Here is a 20,534-nt window from a genome sequence, read left to right on the forward strand (position 1 = left end):
GCATAAAGACATTGTGCGACGAGGGCATGAGGCTTATGCTACCTGGCTACTCCGGGTTTGGGATCTTATGGGTACAGGCGTGCAGCTGGATGGTGGTGAGGCAAGGAACTTGGGACCCTTGACCCAGGACTCGGGTATAAATCAGATTTTTGTAATGGAACCAGGGTCCCTTTCTCTCTGGGAGCGGCTCTTAATGATTGTCAGGGAGAGGTTTGTCCACAGGGAGAGAATGCAGGAGCACCATCATAGAATGCGCTGGAAGACCCTCGAGGAAGGGATCCAACAGCTGAGGGAAGTTCAGTATTGGAGGTACTCTTTGGGAGGGATGGACGACACAATAATAACCCCGACACGGTCAGGTGTACAGGACAAATGCTGTGGAGTCTAGCAAATCTTGGGCCATCTCAATACACCACTTTCATTGCAACAATCAGTGCTGACGCTCACCGGGAGACAGTGGGCTCTGTTGCCAACAAACTTAGGAATTATGAGAGTATGATTAATGGCCCAATGCAGGCTCATATCTCAGCTGTGATTAAGGAGTTTAAAGAGGAGATGAGGGAGGAGATAAGGAACCCGTGAGAGTCACAGGCCCCAGAATCAGTGCCCAACAATCCCCAGCTAGAGAGAGAGGGTGGTTCTTCCTGCGTGACCATGGGGAAGACATGGGGAGGTGGGATGGGAAACCCACTTCTGTCCTGGCAGCACGGGTCCGTCAACTCAAGGAGGGAAACTCTAACTGGGGGAGTTCCAACAAAGTAAAGGTAGCCTCAACCTCCCGTGACCAAGCTTGTGGGTACGATCTGTCAGACCCCCTTGAAGGGACCTCTAGTATGTATGCCCAAGAAAGGAATAATAACCAGTGTTAGAGGGGCCCTGTCTCTAGCCAGGGAGAGGCACGGGAAAACCGGATCTTCTGGACAGTGTGGATCCGATGGCCTGGCACATCAGAGCCACAAAGATATGATGCTTTAGTTGATACTGGTGCACAGTGTACTCTGATACCATCGGGACATGTGGGGGCAGAGCCTGTTTCCATTGCTGGTGTGACAGGGGGATCACAACAATTGACTCTGGTGGAAGCCGAGGTGAGACTGACTGGGAAGGAGTGGAAGAAACATCCTATAGTGACTGGCCCAGATGCTCCGTGTATCCTAGGCATAGACTTCCTCCGGAATGGCTATTACAAAGACCCAAAGGGACTCAGGTGGGCTTTTGGAATAGCCGCTGTAGAGGCAGAAGACATTAAGCAATTGAACACCTTGCCTGGACTGTCAGAAAACCCCTCTGCAGTAGGACTGCTAAGGGTGGAAGAACAACGCGTGCCAATTGCGATCTCGACAGTGCACCGCCAGCAGTATCGGATGGATCGAGATGGCGTGATCTCCACCCACAAAATGATTCGGGAGTTGGAGAGCCAAGGGGTGGTCAGCAAAACCCACTCACCCTTCAACAGCCCCATCTGGCCTGTGTGCAAATCTGAAAAAGAATGGAGATTGACTGTGGACTATCGTGGCTTAAATGAAGTGACTCCGCCACTGAGCGCTGCTGTACCGGATATGCTGGAACTCCAGTACGAGCTGGCGTCCAAGGCAGCAAAGTGGTATGCCACCATTGATATTGCTAATGCATTTTTTTCCATTCTTCTGGCAGCAGAATGCAGGCCTCAGTTTGCTTTCACCTGGAGGGGTGTGCAGTACACCTGGAACCGACTGCCCCAGGTGTGGAAACACAGCCCCACCATCTGCCATGGACTGATCCAGACTGCACTATAAAAGGGTGAGGCTCCAGAACACCTGCAATAGATTGATGACATCATTGTGTGGGGGAGCACAGCGGCAGAAGTGTTTGAGAAAGGTGAGAGGATCATCCAGATACTACTAGAAGCTGGCTTCGCCATCAAGAAGAGCAAAGTCAAGGGACCTGCCCGAGAGATCCAGTTCCTGGGAGTGAAATGGCAGGATGGACGGTGCCAGATTCCCACTGAGGTCATCAACAAGATCACAGCTATGTCCCCACCAACCAGCAAAAAGGAAACACAAGCTTTCCTAGGTGCCATAGGTTTCTGGAGAACGCACATTCCCGAGTATAGCCAGATCGTGAGCCCTCTTTATCTGGTTACCCGAAAGAAGAATGATTTCCACTGGGGCCCTGAGCAGCAACAAGCCTTCACCCAGGTCAAGCAGGAGATCACTCATGCTGTAGCCCTTGGCCCAGTCAGAACGGGACCAGAGGTCAAGAACGTGCTCTACTCTGCAGCCGGGAACCATGGGTTGTCCTGGAGCCTTTGGCAGAAAGTGCCCGGGGAGACTCGAGGCCGACCACTGGGATTCTGGAGCCGAAGTTACAGAGGGTCTAAAGCCAACTACACTCCCACAGAGAAGGAAATCTTGGCTGCCTTTGAAGGAGTCCAAGCCGCCTCGGAGGTAATTGGCACAGAAACACAACTCCTTCTGGCACCCCGACTACCAGTGCTGGGGTGGATGTTTAAAGGAAAGGTTCTTACTACCCACCATGCCACTGACGCCACATGGAGAAAATGGATTGCCCTCATCACTCAGCGTGCCTGTATTGGAAACCTGAATCGCCCTGGGATTTTGGAGATAATTACAAACTGGCCAGAAGGTGAAAACTTTGGTCTCACTGATGATGAGGAGCAGGTACAAGTGGCAAGGGCTGAAGAAGCTCCACCATACAACCAACTACCAGCAGAGGAGTCCTGCTACGCTCTTTTCACTGATGGTTCCTGTCGCATTGTAGGGATGAACCGGAAATGGAAAGCAGCCGTATGGAGCCCCACACGCCAAGTTGCACAAGCTACTGAAGGAGAAGTTGGATCAAGCCAACTCGCTGAACTCAAGGCCGTTCAGCTAGCTCTAGACATTGCTGAAAAGGAGAAGTGGCCAAAGCTCTACCTTTATACTGATTCGTGGATGGTGGCCAATGCTCTGTGGGGCTGGCTGGGAAGGTGGAGGAAGGCCAACTGGCAACGTAGAGGAAAGCCAATCTGGGCTGCTGATATATGGAAAGACATTGCCTCTCGGGTGGAAAAGCTAATGGTGAAAGTCCATCATGTAGATGCCCATGTTCCCAAAAGTTGGGCTAATGAGGAGCACCGAAACAACGAGCAGGTAGATCAGGCAGCAAAAATAGAGGTGTCATAGACTTAGATTGGCATCGTAAGGGGGAGTTGTTCCTGGCTCGATGCCTCAGGTCATCAGGGCAGAGATGCCACCTACAAGTGGGCACGAGACCGAGGGGTGGATCTAACCATGGACAGTGTTTCTCAGGTTATACATGACTGTGAGACGTGTGCTGCCATCAAACAGGCCAAGAGAGTGAAGCCCCTATGGTATAGTGGGTGGTGGTCCAAGTACAAGTATGGGGAGGCCTGGCAGATTGACTACATCACACTGCCCCAGACACGCCAAGGCAAGCGCTACGTGCTGACCATGGTGGAAGCCACCACTAGATGGCTGGAGACTTTCCCTGTACCTCATGCCACTGCCCGGAACACCATCTTAGGCTTGGAAAAGCAAGTCCTGTGGAGACACGGCACACCTGAGAGAATTGAGTCTGACAACGGCACCCGTTTCAAGAACAGCCTTATCAACACCTGGGCCAGAGAACATGGTATCGAATGGATATGTCATATTCCTTATCATGCTCCAGCTGCCGGCAAAGTTGAACGGTGCAACGGACTCCTTAAGACTACCCTAAAGGCACTTGGTGGGGGAACATTTAGATACTGGGAAATTAACCTGGCAAAAGCAACCTGGATGGTCAACACCCGAGGGTCTGTCAGTCGAGCTGGCCCTGCCCAGTCAGAACCCTTACACACAGTAGATGGAGATAAGGTCCCTGTAGTAGATATGAAAGGTATTTTAGGGAAATCTGTTTAGATTAATCCCACCTCAGGCAAAGGCCAACCCATTCGTGGGGTTGTCTTTGCTCAAGGACCTGGTTACACTTGGTGGGTAATGCAGAAAGATGGTGAGACCCGCTGTGTACCACAGGGAAACTTAGTCTTAAGTGAGAACTGGGTGTAAGATTTCATTGTGTGCAGATGGAAATAGAATAAGGGGTGGATAATGTCCTGGTTTGTAAGATAAGCTTGTATTCTATTTGCCATCTGTTGGAGGTTGGGCAGGTTTGTTATCTCTTCCAAGAACAATGGTTTGCTACGAAGAGGTAATGGTTTGTTAATGGGCCATTGACTGAATCACTGCAGGGCTGGTAACATAACACCATCCCATTGTGAGATGCTCCACCCAGAGGGGGAAGCCAAGCACTCTGTTATTGTATAAAGTGGTACCTTTTGGGGAGACAGAGCAGCTCTCTCTCTTTGAGAGATTCCCAGAGAAGCAGCTCCTTCGTCAGGACTCCCGAGAGAAGCGGCCGGAGCGCGGTGAGGCAGCGGCGGCGGAGCTCGGAGGTGGCCCCCGCGCAGAGGAAGACCGGCCCAACTGCCACCAGATCTTCAGAGAAAACTGTACCATTCTAAAGATCACAATTTCAGCTGCAATTCATCAGCCACTGAAGAGGAGCAGCTGTAATTACAACTGGACTGCTACCAACACCCCGAATCCTCAGAGTGAAAGGTTGTAGAATTTATCACTAGTTTTGTTTGTACCAATTGCATTTGCCTTTTAAAATTGTTCTTTAGTTTCTCCTAGCAAAGAATTCTTACTCCCATTCCCATATCTTTGCCTGAAAGCTTTTAAATTTAAAAATCCTGGAAATTCGGAGGGAAGGGGTTTACCTTCTCCATTGCACAGGAGGCTTTGCCCTACTTCACAGACTCCTGTCTTGTCCAAACAAGACACACAGACACTGGGACAGTTCTTGACTAATTTTGGGGTTGATTGCCTGGATTATGTTTGGTTTTGTTTTTGCTTTGTTTCCTTGGTGTGCCTGAAGTGTCCAGTCAGGAGCAGAGTGACTCTTGCCAAGGAACTCTGTGGTGCTGTCACTTAATATTAAAGCTGTTTTATGCTACTCCACTGCTAGGATTTCTAAAGTGCTCTCAAGCCCTCCTTCATAAGAGGGTGAAGGAGCCCTGGCCAAGCTCTGGCCCTGGGGGCACAGGGATGCTGCTAGGGGGTCCCTGTCTCCCTTTTCCAACTGTGACGGCCCTGAGCCCCTGTCCCCGTGTCAGGCTCTGGGCTTGATCTCCTCGAACATCCTCAGCGGGAGGCTGCAGCGCCAGGGGCAGGGGGACCCAGAGGGACACGGAATGCCACTGTGCACCACCAGCTTTGGACTTCTCTGGGAGGAACTGTGAGTGGGAGCTGGCTTGAAGTGACCTCCCCAGTAAGGTCACAGAGCCCCTGAGATGTCACACTGCCTCCTGTGATGTCACAGCCCACCCTGGGATCTCACAAATCCCCCTTGTGATGTCACAGAGCCAGTGCTGCTCTATCACTCTGGGATGTCATACAGTTGCGCTGTGATGGCACAGAAGACTCTGGCATCACAAAGTCAGCCCGTGTCACAATCCTCTAGTGCAAGCGGGAATCATGACAGTTCATTTTCCCCGTCTCAGAATTAGCAGAAGTAGATAGGCTTATCATGAGAAACCGAATGTGATAAACATGTTAGAAATGCAAGGCTCCAAGTTATTAGTTATTATTTTAAAAAAAGTTATTAAGAGTACCAAATATAAATTTTGAGAAAAATGAAAAAATGCCACTATAAAAAAAGTCAGCGTGGAGCCAGGGATTGCCACCGGGTGAGACACAGGTTTGACAGCTGCAGCAGAGGGTCCTCTATGCTTCACACCGACCGTCCTGTCTGACCCATTTTTATACGATTTTCCTTGCCTGAGCCAGAGTCCCTTTTCTTCCTTTTTGGAGTGCATGTATTCATGTGGAGTTCTTTTCTCTGTGGCAAGTTGAACAAGACATGTCCGGAGAGTGATGAACACCTGTGTTTGCAGTCCCGGAATTCGGATTTGAGATGTACATCCCTGATGGCTCTGACTATCTCGGTCTCGGATATTTATCGTGTATTTATCGTCCAGGTGTTTCTCGGACAACCTTGATGCATGATCCCCCTCCGGGCTGGCCACTTTCATTTGCTTGTAAATAAAGTCCTCCCTCTCTTGTCCAGGTGGCTTTGACATGGTGTTGCAATCGCTGTTGCTGACTTGTGCGATTTAAAAACTCCCGATAAGAGTATAATTTAACAGCACATAACTATAAATTAGATGACAATTTTTCTTACTGACGTATAACAGTCCTAATGATTCCATGAGGCCTTGCAGTGTCACAATGTTCTCCATGGTTCCACAGGCCCCACAGTGTCATGTGACTCCTCTGTTCCATGAGTCCTGAAATGTCACAATGGACCTTTGGACCAATGGACCATGGGGCTTTGCAGTGTCACAACGGTCTCCTTTGGCTCCACAGGGTCACAATGGAGCACTGATTACAGGCAGCCTCTCTGTGTTACCCCGGAGCTTTGTTTCCGTGGGGTCTCGCAGTGTCCCATTGGAGCCTTGGTTGGATGGGGCCTCACAGTGTCACAATGATGCCTACATTCCACTGAGGCACATGGCGTCACTAGGTCCCCTTGCTTCCATGAGGCCCAGCAATGTCACAGTGGTATCCATGAATCCATGAGGACTCACAGTATCCCAATGGTCCCTTGATCTCACATGGTCCCACAGTGTCCCAATGGTCTCTTGATCTCACATGGTCCCACAATGTCCCAATTGTCCCTTGGTCTCACAAAGCCCCACAGTGTCCCAATGGTCACTTCTTCTCACATGGCCCCACAGTGTAACAATGGTCCCTTGGTTCCATGATTCTTGGTCGGGTGCATTCCCCTCTCCCCTTCTCAGGCCGCCCTGCCATCTGAGAAATGCTCACTGGGCCAGGGCCTTGGCCAGCAGCCCCTGGGCTCAGCTCCTCTGGAGCTCATCGCAGACACTGTCTGCTCCAGGCTCAACCCTTCATCCCCTGGGGAGATGCCAAAGCCTCCAAAGGCAACATTTCCCTTTGCCCAGGGGAATTTATCACAGGTGCCTTGTAGTGACTCTCTGTGTCTGTGTGCACACAGGAGTGCCTGTGCTCAGGGAAAGGTGGCACAAATGCTGCTCTCTGAGGGCTTTCATTGCCTTGGATAGCTGAGCCTGTCAGGCCTGGAAGTAAGGTTAAGTCATGTCACCCTGATTCTTAAGATTTTCTAAAACCTTCTGAGTTTACATTCTCTTGGAGAACCTTCCCACACAATTTCTGTCAACAACATATTGTTTACAATCTTTTATGGGGCTGGACAAACTTGATGTACTAGTGGTTTGTCCAATGTCTTTGGACAGGTGGCCCATTCACTCTCCAATCCAATGTCACCGTTGGGAAAGTATAAAAGTTGGAGTCAGAGAATAAACTTTTCTCTTTACCTTGCAAATAGCAGGTGGCTCGCGTTGTGCTTTCACGTGTCTTATAGCAACAAAGTCACAAGCTGTAAGTAAAGTTAAATGCTGCTAAGAGTTGTTCTTTTGCTAATTTGTGAAGCTTAATAGAAGTTATAAGCGAAGTTGAATATTGTTAAGTGTTATTCCACAGCTCTCTTTAGCTTTTAGGCTGTATTCCTTTTATCCTTGCCCTCACTGTCCTTTCGTCACACACACACAGACACACACACACACAGACACACAAAACACACACACACACACAAACACACAGAGACACACAGACAGCGGGACAGTTCTTGACTCCTTTTTGGTTTGATTGCCTGGATTTTGTTTGGTTTTGTTGTTGCTTTGTTTCCTTGGTGTGCCTGAAGTGTCCAGTCAGGAGCAGAGTGACTCTTGCCAAGGAACTCTGTGGTGCTGTCACTTAATATTAAAGCTGTTTTATGCTACTCCCCTGCTGGGGATTTTTAAAGTGCTCTCAAGCCCTCCTTCATAAGAGGGTGAAGGAGCCCTGGCCAAGCTCTGGCCCTGGGGGCACAGGGATGCTGCTAGGGGGTCCCTGTCTCCCTGTTCCAACTGTGACGGCCCTGAGCCCCTGTCCCCGTGTCAGGCTCTGGGCTTGATCTCCTCGAACATCCTCAGCGGGAGGCTGCAGCACCAGGGGCAGGGGGACCCAGAGGGACACGGGATGCCACCGGGCACGAGCAGCTTTGGACTTCTCTGGGAGGAACTGTGAGTGGGAGCTGGCTTGAAGTGACCTCCCCAGTAAGGTCACAGAGCCCCTGAGATGTCACACTGCCTCCTGGGATGTCACAGCCCACCCTGAGATCTCACAAATCCCCCTTGTGATGTCACAGAGCCAGTGCTGCTCTATCATTCTGGGATGTCATACAGTTGCGCTGTGATGGCACAGAAGACTCTGGCATCACAAAGTCAGCCCGTGTCACAATCCTCTAGTGCAAGCGGGAATCATGACAGTTCATTTTCCCCATCTCAGAATTAGCAGAAGTAGATAGGCTTATCATGAGAAACCGAATGTGATGAACATGTTAGAAATGCAAGGCTCCAAGTTATTAATTTTTAATTTAATAAAAGTTATTAAGTGTACCAAATATAAACTTTGAGAAAAATGAAAAAAAGCCACTATAAAAAAAGGCCAATGTGGAGCCCGGGATTGCCACCGGGTGAGACACAGGTTTGACAGCTGCAGCAGAGGGTCCTCTATGCTTCACACCGACCGTCCTGTCTGACCCATTTTTATACGATTTTCCTTGCCTGAGCCAGAGTCCCCTTTCTTCCTTTTCAAAGTGCATGTATTCATGTGGAGTTCTTTTCTCTGTGGCAAGTTGAACAATACGTGTCCGGAGAGTGATGAACACCTGTGTTTGCAGTCCCGAAATTCGGATTTGAGATGTAACTCCCTGATGGCTCTGACTATCTCGGTCTCGGATATTTATCGTGTATTTATCGTCCGGGTGTTTCTCGGACAACCTTGATGCATGATCTGCTCCGGGTTGGCCACTTTCATTTGCTTATAAATGAAGTCCTCCCTCTCTCGTCCAGGTGGCTTTGACATGGTGTTGCAGTCGCTGTTGCTGGCTTGTGCGATTTAAAACCTTCTTATAAGAGTATAATTTAACAGCACATAACTATAAAATAGATGACAATTTTATTTCCAAAAATTATTTTACTGACGTATAACAGTCCTAATGATTCCATGAGGCCTTGCAGTGTCACAATGTTCTCCATGGTTCCACAGGCCCCACAGTGTCATGTGACTCCTCTGTTCCATGAGTCCTGCAATGTCACAATGGACCTTTGGACCAATGGACCATGGGGCTTTGCAGTGTCACAACGCTCTCCTTTGGCTCCACAGGGTCACAATGGAGCACTGATTACAGGCAGCCTCTCTGTGTTACCCTGGAGCTTTGTTTCCGTGGGGTCTCGCAGTGTCCCATTGGAGCCTTGGTTGGATGGGGCCTCACAGTGTCACAATGATGCCTACATTCCACTGAGGCACACGGCGTCACTAGGGTCCCCTTGCTTCCATGAGGCCCAGCAATGTCACAGTGGTGTCCATGAATCTATGAGGACTCACAGTGTCCCAATGGTCTCTTGATCTCACATGGTCCCACAGTGTCCCAATGGTCCCTTGGTCTCACAAGGCCCCACAGTGTCCCAATGGTCACTTCTTCTCACATGGCCCCACAGTGTAACAATGGTCCCTTGGTTCCATGGTTCCTGGTCTGGTGCATTCCCCTCTCCCCTTCTCAGGCCGCCCTGCCAGCTGAGAAATGCTCACTGGGCCTGGGCCTTGGCCAGCAGCCCCTGGGCTCAGCTCCTCTGGAGCTCATCACAGACACTGTCTGCTCCAGGCTCAACCCTTCATCCCCTTGGGAGATGCCAAAGCCTCCACAGGGAGCATTTCCCTTTGCTCAGGGGAATTTCTCACAGGTGCCTTGTAGTGACTCTTTGTGTCTGTGTGCACACAGGAGTGCCTGTGCTCAGGGAAATGTGGCAGAAATGCTGCTCTCTGAGGGCTTTGATTGCCTTGGATAGCTGAGCCAGTCAGGCCTGGAAGTAAGGTTAAGTCATGTCACCCTGATTCTTAAGATTTTCTAAAGCCTTCTGAGTTTCCATTCTGTTGGAGAACCTTCCCACACAATCTCTGTCAACAACATATTGTTGACATTCTATTATTGGGGCGGAGAAACTTGATGTACTAGTGCTTTGTCCAATGTCTTTGGACAGGTGGCCCATTCACTCTCCAATCCAATGTCACCGTTGGGAAAGTATGAAAGTTGGAGTCAGAGAATAAACTTTTATCTTTACCTTGCAAAGAGCAGGTGGCTCGCGTCGTGCTTTCACGCGTCTTATAGCGACAAAGTCAGAAGATGTAAGCAAAGTTAAATGCTGCTAAGAGTTGTTCTTTTGCTAATTTGTGAAGCTTAATAGAAGTTATAAGCGAAGTTGAATATTGTTAAGTGTTATTCCACAGCTCTCTTTAGCTTTTAGGCTGTATTCCTTTTATCCTTGCCCTCACTGTCCTTTCGTCACACACACACACACACACAAACACACAGAGACACACAGACACCGGGACAGTTCTTGACTCCTTTTTGGTTTGATTGCCTGGATTTTGTCACATAAGAGGGTGAAGGAGCCCTGGCCAAGCTCTGGCCCTGGGGGCACAGGGATGCTGCTAGGGGGTCCCTGTCTCCCTTTTCCAACTGTGACGGCCCTGAGCCCCTGTCCCCGTGTCAGGCTCTGGGCTTGATCTCCTCGAACATCCTCAGCGGGAGGCTGCAGCGCCAGGGGCAGGGGGACCCAGAGGGACACGGGATGCCACCGGGCACGAGCAGCTTTGGACTTCTCTGGGAGGAACTGTGAGTGGGAGCTGGCTTGAAGTGACCTCCCCAGTAAGGTCACAGAGCCCCTGAGATGTCACACTGCCTCCTGGGATGTCACAGCCCACCCTGGGATCTCACAAATCCCCCTTGTGATGTCACAGAGCCAGTGCTGCTCCATCACTCTGGGATGTCATACAGTTGCGCTGTGATGGCACAGAAGACTCTGGCATCACAAAGTCAGCCCGTGTCACAATCCTTTAGTGCAAGCGGGAATCATGACAGTTCATTTTCCCCATCTCAGAATTAGCAGAAGTAGATAGGCTTATCATGAGAAACCGAATGTGATGAACATGTTAGAAATGCAAGGCTCCAAGTTATTAATTTTTAATTTAATAAAAGTTATTAAGTGTTCCAAATATAAACTTTGAGAAAAATGAAAAAAAGACACTATAAAAAAAAGTCAATGTGGAGCCCGGGATTGCCACCGGGTGAGACACAGGTTTGACAGCTGCAGCAGAGGGTCCTCTATGCTTCACACCGACCGTCCTGTCTGACCCATTTTTATACGATTTTCCTTGCCTGAGCCAGAGTCGCTTTTCTTCCTTTTCAAAGTGCATGTATTCATGTGGAGTTCTTTTCTCTGTGGCAAGTTGAACAATACGTGTCCGGAGAGTGATGAACACCTGTGTTTGCAGTCCTGGAATTCGGATTTGAGATGTACCTCCCTGATGGCTCTGACTATCTCGGTCTCGGATATTTATCATGTATTTATCGTCCGGGTGTTTCTTGGACAACCTTGATGCATGATCCCTCTCTGGGCTGGCCACTTTCGTTCGCTTGTAAATAAAGTCCTCCCTCTCTTGTCCAGGTAACTTTCACATGGTGTTGCAATCGCTGTTGCTGGCTTGTGCGATTTAAAAACTTCTTATAAGAGTATAATTTAACAGCACATAACTATAAAAGAGACGACAATTTTATTTGCACGAATTATCCTATAGACATATAACAGTCCTAATGATTCCTTGAGGCCTTGCAGTGTCACAATGTTCTCCATGGTTCCACAGGCCCCACAGTGTCATGTGACTCCTCTGTTCCATGAGTCCTGCAATGTCACAATGGACCTTTGGACCAATGGACCATGGGGCTTTGCAGTGTCACAACGCTCTCCTTTGGCTCCACAGTGTCACAATGGAGCACTGATTACAGGCAGCCTCTCTGTGTTACCCTGGAGCTTTGTTTCCGTGGGGTCTCGCAGTGTCCCATTGGAGCCTTGGTTGGATGGGGCCTCACAGTGTCACAATGATGCCTACATTCCACTGAGGCACACGGCGTCACTAGGGTCCCCTTGCTTCCATGAGGCCCAGCAATGTCACAGTGGTGTCCATGAATCCATGAGGACTCACAGTATGCCAATGGTCTCTTGATCTCACATGGTCCCACAGTGTCCCAATGGTCCCTTGGTCTCACAAGAACTCACAGTGTCCCAATGGTCCCTTCTTCTCACATGGCCCCACAGTGTAACAATGGTCCCTTGGTTCCATGGTTCCTGGTCTGGTGCATTCCCCTCTCCCCTTCTCAGGCCACCCTGCCAGCTGAGAAATGCTCACTGGGCCAGGGCCTTGGCCAGCAGCCCCTGGGCTCAGCTCCTCTGGAGCTCATCACAGACACTGTCTGCTCCAAGCTCAACCCTTCATTTCCTGGGGAGATGCCAAAGCCTCCACAGGGAGCATTTCCCTTTGCTCAGGGGAATTTCTCACAGGTGCCTTGTAGTGACTCTTTGTGTCTGTGTGCACACAGGAGTGCCTGTGCTCAGGGAAATGTGGCAGAAATGCTGCTCTCTGAGGGCTTTGATTGCCTTGGATAGCTGAGCCAGTCAGGCCTGGAAGTAAGGTTAAGTCATGTCACCCTGATTCTTAAGATTTTCTAAAGCCTTCTGAGTTTCCATTTCGTTGGAGAACCTTCCCACACAATTTCACTCAACAACATATTGTTTACAATCTTTTATGGGGCTGGACAAACTTGATGTACTAGTGCTTTGTCCAATGTCTTTGGAGAGGTGGCCCATTCACTCTCCAATCCAATGTCACCTTTGGGAAAGTATAAAAGTTGGAGTCAGAGAATAAACTTTTAGCTTTACCTTGAAAATAGCAGGTGGCTCGCGTCGTGCTTTCACGTGTCTTATAGCGACAAAGTCACAAGATGTAAGCAAAGTTAAATGCTGCTAAGAGTTGTTCTTTTGCTAATTTGTGAAGCTTAATAGAAGTTATAAGCGAAGTTGAATATTGTTAAGTGTTATTCCACAGCTCTCTTTAGCTTTTAGGCTGTATTCCTTTTATCCTTGCCCTCACTGTCCTTTCGTCACACACACACACACACAAACACACAGAGACACACAGACACCGGGACAGTTCTTGACTCCTTTTTGTTTTGATTGCCTGGATTTTGTTTGGTTTTGTTGTTGCTTTGTTTCCTTGGTGTGCCTGAAGTGTCCAGTCAGGAGCAGAGTGACTCTTGCCAAGGAACTCTGTGGTGCTGTCACTTAATATTAAAGCTGTTTTATGCTACTCCCCTGCTGGGGATTTTTAAAGTGCTCTCAAGCCCTCCTTCATAAGAGGGTGAAGGAGCCCTGGCCAAGCTCTGGCCCTGGGGGCACAGGGATGCTGCTAGGGGGTCCCTGTCTCCCTGTTCCAACTGTGACGGCCCTGAGCCCCTGTCCCCGTGTCAGGCTCTGGGCTTGATCTCCTCGAACATCCTCAGCGGGAGGCTGCAGCGCCAGGGGCAGGGGGACCCAGAGGGACACGGGATGCCACCGGGCACGAGCAGCTTTGGACTTCTCTGGGAGGAACTGTGAGTGGGAGCTGGCTTGAAGTGACCTCCCCAGTAAGGTCACAGAGCCCCTGAGATGTCACACTGCCTCCTGGGATGTCACAGCCCACCCTGAGATCTCACAAATCCCCCTTGTGATGTCACAGAGCCAGTGCTGCTCTATCACTCTGGGATGTCATACAGTTGCGCTGTGATGGCACAGAAGACTCTGGCATCACAAAGTCAGCCCGTGTCACAATCCTCTAGTGCAAGCGGGAATCATGACAGTTCATTTTCCCCATCTCAGAATTAGCAGAAGTAGATAGGCTTATCATGAGAAACCGAATGTGATGAACATGTTAGAAATGCTAGGCTCCAAGTTATTAATTTTTAATTTAATAAAAGTTATTAAGTGTACCAAATATAAACTTTGAGAAAAATGAAAAAAAGCCACTATAAAAAAAAGTCAATGTGGAGCCCGGGATTGCCACCGGGTGAGACACAGGTTTGACAGCTGCAGCAGAGGGTCCTCTATGCTTCACACCGACCGTCCTGTCTGACCCATTTTTATACGATTTTCCTTGCCTGAGCCAGAGTCCCCTTTCTTCCTTTTCAAAGTGCATGTATTCATGTGGAGTTCTTTTCTCTGTGGCAAGTTGAACAATACGTGTCCGGAGAGTGATGAACACCTGTGTTTGCAGTCCCGGAATTCGGATTTGAGATGTACCTCCCTGATGGCTCTGACTATCTCGGTCTCGGATATTTATCGTGTATTTATCGTCCGGGTGTTTCTCGGACAACCTTGATGCATGATCCCTCTCTGGGCTGGCCACTTTCGTTCGCTTGTAAATAAAGTCCTCCCTCTCTCGTCCAGGTGGCTTTGACATGGTGTTGCAGTCGCTGTTGCTGGCTTGTGCGATTTAAAAACTTCCTATAAGAGTATAATTTAACAGCACATAACTATAAAAGAGACGACAATTTTATTTGCACGAATTATCCTATAGACATATAACAGTCCTAATGATTCCTTGAGGCCTTGCAGTGTCACAATGTTCTCCATGGTTCCACAGGCCCCACAGTGTCATGTGACTCCTCTGTTCCATGAGTCCTGCAATGTCACAATGGACCTTTGGACCAATGGACCATGGGGCTTTGCAGTGTCACAACGCTCTCCTTTGGCTCCACAGGGTCACAATGGAGCACTGATTACAGGCAGCCTCTCTGTGTTACCCTGGAGCTTTGTTTCCGTGGGGTCTCGCAGTGTCCCAATGGAGCCTTGGCTGGATGGGGCCTCACAGTGTCACAATGATGCCTACATTCCACTGAGGCACACGGCGTCACTAGGGTCCCCTTGCTTCCATGAGGCCCAGCAATGTCACAGTGGTGTCCATGAATCCATGAGGACTCACAGTATCCCAATGGTCTCTTGATCTCACATGGTCCCACAGTGTCCCAATGGTCCCTTGGTCTCACAAGGCCCCACAGTGTCCCAATGGTCACTTCTTCTCACATGGCCCCACAGTGTAACAATGGTCCCTTGGTTCCATGGTTCCTGGTCTGGTGCATTCCCCTTTCCCCTTCTCAGGCCACCCTGCCAGCTGAGAAATGCTCACTGGGCCTGGGCCATGGCCAGCAGCCCCTGGGCTCAGCTCCTCTGGAGCTCATCACAGACACTGTCTGCTCCAGGCTCAACCCTTCATCCCCTGGGGAGATGCCAAAGCCTCCACAGGGAGCATTTCCCTTTGCTCAGGGGAATTTCTCACAGGTGCCTTGTAGTGACTCTTTGTGTCTGTGTGCACACAGGAGTGCCTGTGCTCAGGGAAATGTGGCAGAAATGCTGCTCTCTGAGGGCTTTGATTGCCTTGGATAGCTGAGCCAGTCAGGCCTGGAAGTAAGGTTAAGTCATGTTACCCTGATTCTTAAGATTTTCTAAAGCCTTCTGAGTTTCCATTCTGTTGGAGAACCTTCCCACACAATTTCTGTCAACAACATATTGTTTACAATCTTTTATGGGGCTGGACAAACTTGATGTACTAGTGCTTTGTCCAATGTCTTTGGACAGGTGGCCCATTCACTCTCCAATCCAATGTCACCTTTGGGAAAGTATAAAAGTTGGAGTCAGAGAATAAACTTTTCTCTTTACCTTGAAAATAGCAGGTAGCTCGCGTCGTGCTTTCACGTGTCTTATAGCGACAAAGTCACAAGCTGTAAGCAAAGTTAAATGCTGCTAAGAGTTGTTCTTTTGCTAATTTGTGAAGCTTAATAGAAGTTATAAGCAAAGTTGAATATTGTTAAGTGTTATTCCACAGCTCTGTTTAGCTTTTAGGCTGTATTCCTTTTATCCTTGCCCTCACTGTCCTTTCGTCACACACACACACACACCCACACACACACACCCACACACACACACACTCACAAACACACAGAGACACACAGACACCGGGACAGTTCTTGACTCCTTTTCGGTTTGATTGCCTGGATTTTGTTTGGTTTTCTTGTTGCTTTGTTTCCTTGGTGTGCCTGAAGTGTCCAGTCAGGAGCAGAGTGACTCTTGCCAAGGAACTCTGTGGTGCTGTCAGTTAATATTAAAGCTGTTTTATGCTACTCCCCTGCTGGGGATTTTTAAAGTGCTCTCAAGCCCTCCTTCATAAGAGGGTGAAGGAGCCCTGGCCAAGCTCTGGCCCTGGGGGCACAGGGATGCTGCTAGGGGGTCCCTGTCTCCCTGTTCCAACTGTGACGGCCCTGAGCCCCTGTCCCCGTGTCAGGCTCTGGGCTTGATCTCCTCGAACATCCTCAGCGGGAGGCTGCAGCACCAGGGGCGGGGGGACCCAGAGGGACACGGGATGCCACCGGGCACGAGCAGCTTTGGACTTCTCTGGGAGGAACTGTGAGTGGGAGCTGGCTTGAAGTGACCTCCCCAGTAAGGTCACAGAACCCCTGAGATGTCACACTGCCTCCTGGGATGTCACAGCCCACCCTGAGATCTCACAAATCCCCCTTGTGATGTCACAGAGCCAGTGCTGCTCTAGCACTCTGGGATGTCATACAGTTGCGCTGTGATGGCACAGAAGACTCTGGCATCACAAAGTCAGCCCGTGTCACAATCCTCTAGTGCAAGCGGGAATCATGACAGTTCATTTTCCCCATCTCAGAATTAGCAGAAGTAGATAGGCTTATCATGAGAAACCGAATGTGATGAACATGTTAGAAATGCAAGGCTCCAAGTTATTAATTTTTAATTTAATAAAAGTTATTAAGTGTACCAAATATAAACTTTGAGAAAAATGAAAAAAAGCCACTATAAAAAAAAGTCAATGTGGAGCCCGGGATTGCCACCGGGTGAGACACAGGTTTGACAGCTGCAGCAGAGGGTCCTCTATGCTTCACACCGACCGTCCTGTCTGACCCATTTTTATACGATTTTCCTTGCCTGAGCCAGAGTCCCCTTTCTTCCTTTTCAAAGTGCATGTATTCATGTGGAGTTCTTTTCTCTGTGGCAAGTTGAACAATACGTGTCCGGAGAGTGATGAACACCTGTGTTTGCAGTCCCGGAATTCGGATTTGAGATGTACCTCCCTGATGGCTCTGACTATCTCGGTCTCGGATATTTATCGTGTATTTATCGTCCGGGTGTTTCTCGGACAACCTTGATGCATGATCCCTCTCTGGGCTGGCCACTTTCGTTCGCTTGTAAATAAAGTCCTCCCTCTCTCGTCCAGGTGGCTTTGACATGGTGTTGCAATCGCTGTTGCTGGCTTGTGCGATTTAAAAACTTCCTATAAGAGTATAATTTAACAGCACATAACTATAAAAGAGACGACAATTTTATTTGCACGAATTATCCTATAGACATATAACAGTCCTAATGATTCCTTGAGGCCTTGCAGTGTCACAATGTTCTCCATGGTTCCACAGGCCCCACAGTGTCATGTGACTCCTCTGTTCCATGAGTCCTGCAATGTCACAATGGACCTTTGGACCAATGGACCATGGGGCTTTGCAGTGTCACAACGCTCTCCTTTGGCTCCACAGGGTCACAATGGAGCACTGATTACAGGCAGCCTCTCTGTGTTACCCTGGAGCTTTGTTTCCGTGGGGTCTCACAGTGTCCCAATGGAGCCTTGGCTGGATGGGGCCTCACAGTGTCACAATGATGCCTACATTCCACTGAGGCACACGGCGTCACTAGGGTCCCCTTGCTTCCATGAGGCCCAGCAATGTCACAGTGGTGTCCATGAATCCATGAGGACTCACAGTATCCCAATGGTCTCTTGATCTCACATGGTCCCACAGTGTCCCAATGGTCCCTTGGGGTCACAAGGCCCCACAGTGTCCCAATGGTCACTTCTTCTCACATGGCCCCACAGTGTAACAATGGTCCCTTGGTTCCATGGTTCCTGGTCTGGTGCATTCCCCTTTCCCCTTCTCAGGCCACCCTGCCAGCTGAGAAATGCTCACTGGGCCAGGGCCTTGGCCAGCAGCCCCTGGGCTCAGCTCCTCTGGAGCTCATCACAGACACTGTCTGCTCCAGGCTCAACCCTTCATCCCCTGGGGAGATGCCAAAGCCTCCACAGGGAGCATTTCCCTTTGCTCAGGGGAATTTCTCACAGGTGCCTTGTAGTGACTCTTTGTGTCTGTGTGCACACAGGAGTGCCTGTGCTCAGGGAAATGTGGCAGAAATGCTGCTCTCTGAGGGCTTTGATTGCCTTGGATAGCTGAGCCAGTCAGGCCTGCAAGTAAGGTTAAGTCATGTCACCCTGATTCTTAAGATTTTCTAAAGCCTTCTGAGTTTCCATTCTGTTGGAGAACCTTCCCACACAATTTCTGTCAACAACATATTGTTTACAATCTTTTATGGGGCTGGACAAACTTGATGTACTAGTGCTTTGTCCAATGTCTTTGGACAGGTGGTCCATTCACTCTCCAATCCAATGTCACCTTTGGGAAAGTATAAAAGTTGGAGTCAGAGAATAAACTTTTCTCTTTACCTTGAAAATAGCAGGTAGCTCGCGTCGTGCTTTCACGTGTCTTATAGCGACAAAGTCACAAGCTGTAAGCAAAGTTAAATGCTGCTAAGAGTTGTTCTTTTGCTAATTTGTGAAGCTTAATAGAAGTTCTAAGCGAAGTTGAATATTGTTAAGTGTTATTCCACAGCTCTGTTTAGCTTTTAGGCTGTATTCCTTTTATCCTTGCCCTCACTGTCCTTTCGTCACACACACACACACACACACACACACACACACACACAAACACACAGAGACACACAGACACCGGGACAGTTCTTGACTCCTTTTTGGTTTGATTGCCTGGATTTTGTTTGGTTTTCTTGTTGCTTTGTTTCCTTGGTGTGCCTGAAGTGTCCAGTCAGGAGCAGAGTGACTCTTGCCAAGGAACTCTGTGGTGCTGTCACTTAATATTAAAGCTGTTTTATGCTACTCCCCTGCTGGGGATTTTTAAAGTGCTCTCAAGCCCTCCTTCATAAGAGGGTGAAGGAGCCCTGGCCAAGCTCTGGCCCTGGGGGCACAGGGATGCTGCTAGGGGGTCCCTGTCTCCCTGTTCCAACTGTGACGGCCCTGAGTCCCTGTCCCCGTGTCAGGCTCTGGGCTTGATCTCCTCGAACATCCTCAGCAGGGGGCTGCAGCGCCAGGGGCAGGGGGACCCAGAGGGACACGGGATGCCACCGGGCACGAGCAGCTTTGGACTTCTCTGGGAGGAACTGTGAGTGGGAGCTGGCTTGAAGTGACCTCCCCAGTAAGGTCACAGAGCCCCTGAGATGTCACACTGCCTCCTGGGATGTCACAGCCCACCCTGAGATCTCACAAATCCCCCTTGTGATGTCACAGAGCCAGTGCTGCTCTAGCACTCTGGGATGTCATACAGTTGCGCTGTGATGGCACAGAAGACTCTGGCATCACAAAGTCAGCCCGTGTCACAATCCTTTAGTGCAAGCGGGAATCATGACAGTTCATTTTCCCCATCTCAGAATTAGCAGAAGTAGATAGGCTTATCATGAGAAACCGAATGTGATGAACATGTTAGAAATGCAAGGCTCCAAGTTATTAATTTTTAATTTAATAAAAGTTATTAAGTGTACCAAATATAAACTTTGAGAAAAATGAAAAAAAGACACTATAAAAAAAAGTCAATGTGGAGCCCGGGATTGCCACCGGGTGAGACACAGGTTTGACAGCTGCAGCAGAGGGTCCTCTATGCTTCACACCGACCGTCCTGTCTGACCCATTTTTATACGATTTTCCTTGCCTGAGCCAGAGTCCCCTTTCTTCCTTTTCAAAGTGCATGTATTCATGTGGAGTTCTTTTCTCTGTGGCAAGTTGAACAATACGTGTCCGGAGAGTGATGAACACCTGTGTTTGCAGTCCCGGAATTCGGATTTGAGATGTACCTCCCTGATGGCTCTGACTATCTCGGTCTCGGATATTTATCGTGTATTTATCGTCCGGGTGTTTCTCGGACAACCTTGATGCATGATCCCTCTCTGGGCTGGCCACTTTCGTTCGCTTGTAAATAAAGTCCTCCCTCTCTCGTCCAGGTGGCTTTGACATGGTGTTGCAGTCGCAGTTGCTGGCTTGTGCGATTTAAAAACTTCCTATAAGAGTATAATTTAACAGCACATAACTATAAAAGAGACGACAATTTTATTTGCACGAATTATCCTATAGACATATAACAGTCCTAATGATTCCTTGAGGCCTTGCAGTGTCACAATGTTCTCCATGGTTCCACAGGCCCCACAGTGTCATGTGACTCCTCTGTTCCATGAGTCCTGCAATGTCACAATGGACCTTTGGACCAATGGACCATGGGGCTTTGCAGTGTCACAACGCTCTCCTTTGGCTCCACAGGGTCACAATGGAGCACTGATTACAGGCAGCCTCTCTGTGTTACCCTGGAGCTTTGTTTCCGTGGGGTCTCGCAGTGTCCCAATGGAGCCTTGGCTGGAT

Source organism: Lonchura striata, chromosome 37, assembly GCF_050655825.1.
Source record: "Lonchura striata isolate lonStrDom1 chromosome 37, ASM5065582v1, whole genome shotgun sequence".
Lineage (NCBI taxonomy): Eukaryota > Metazoa > Chordata > Aves > Passeriformes > Estrildidae > Lonchura > Lonchura striata.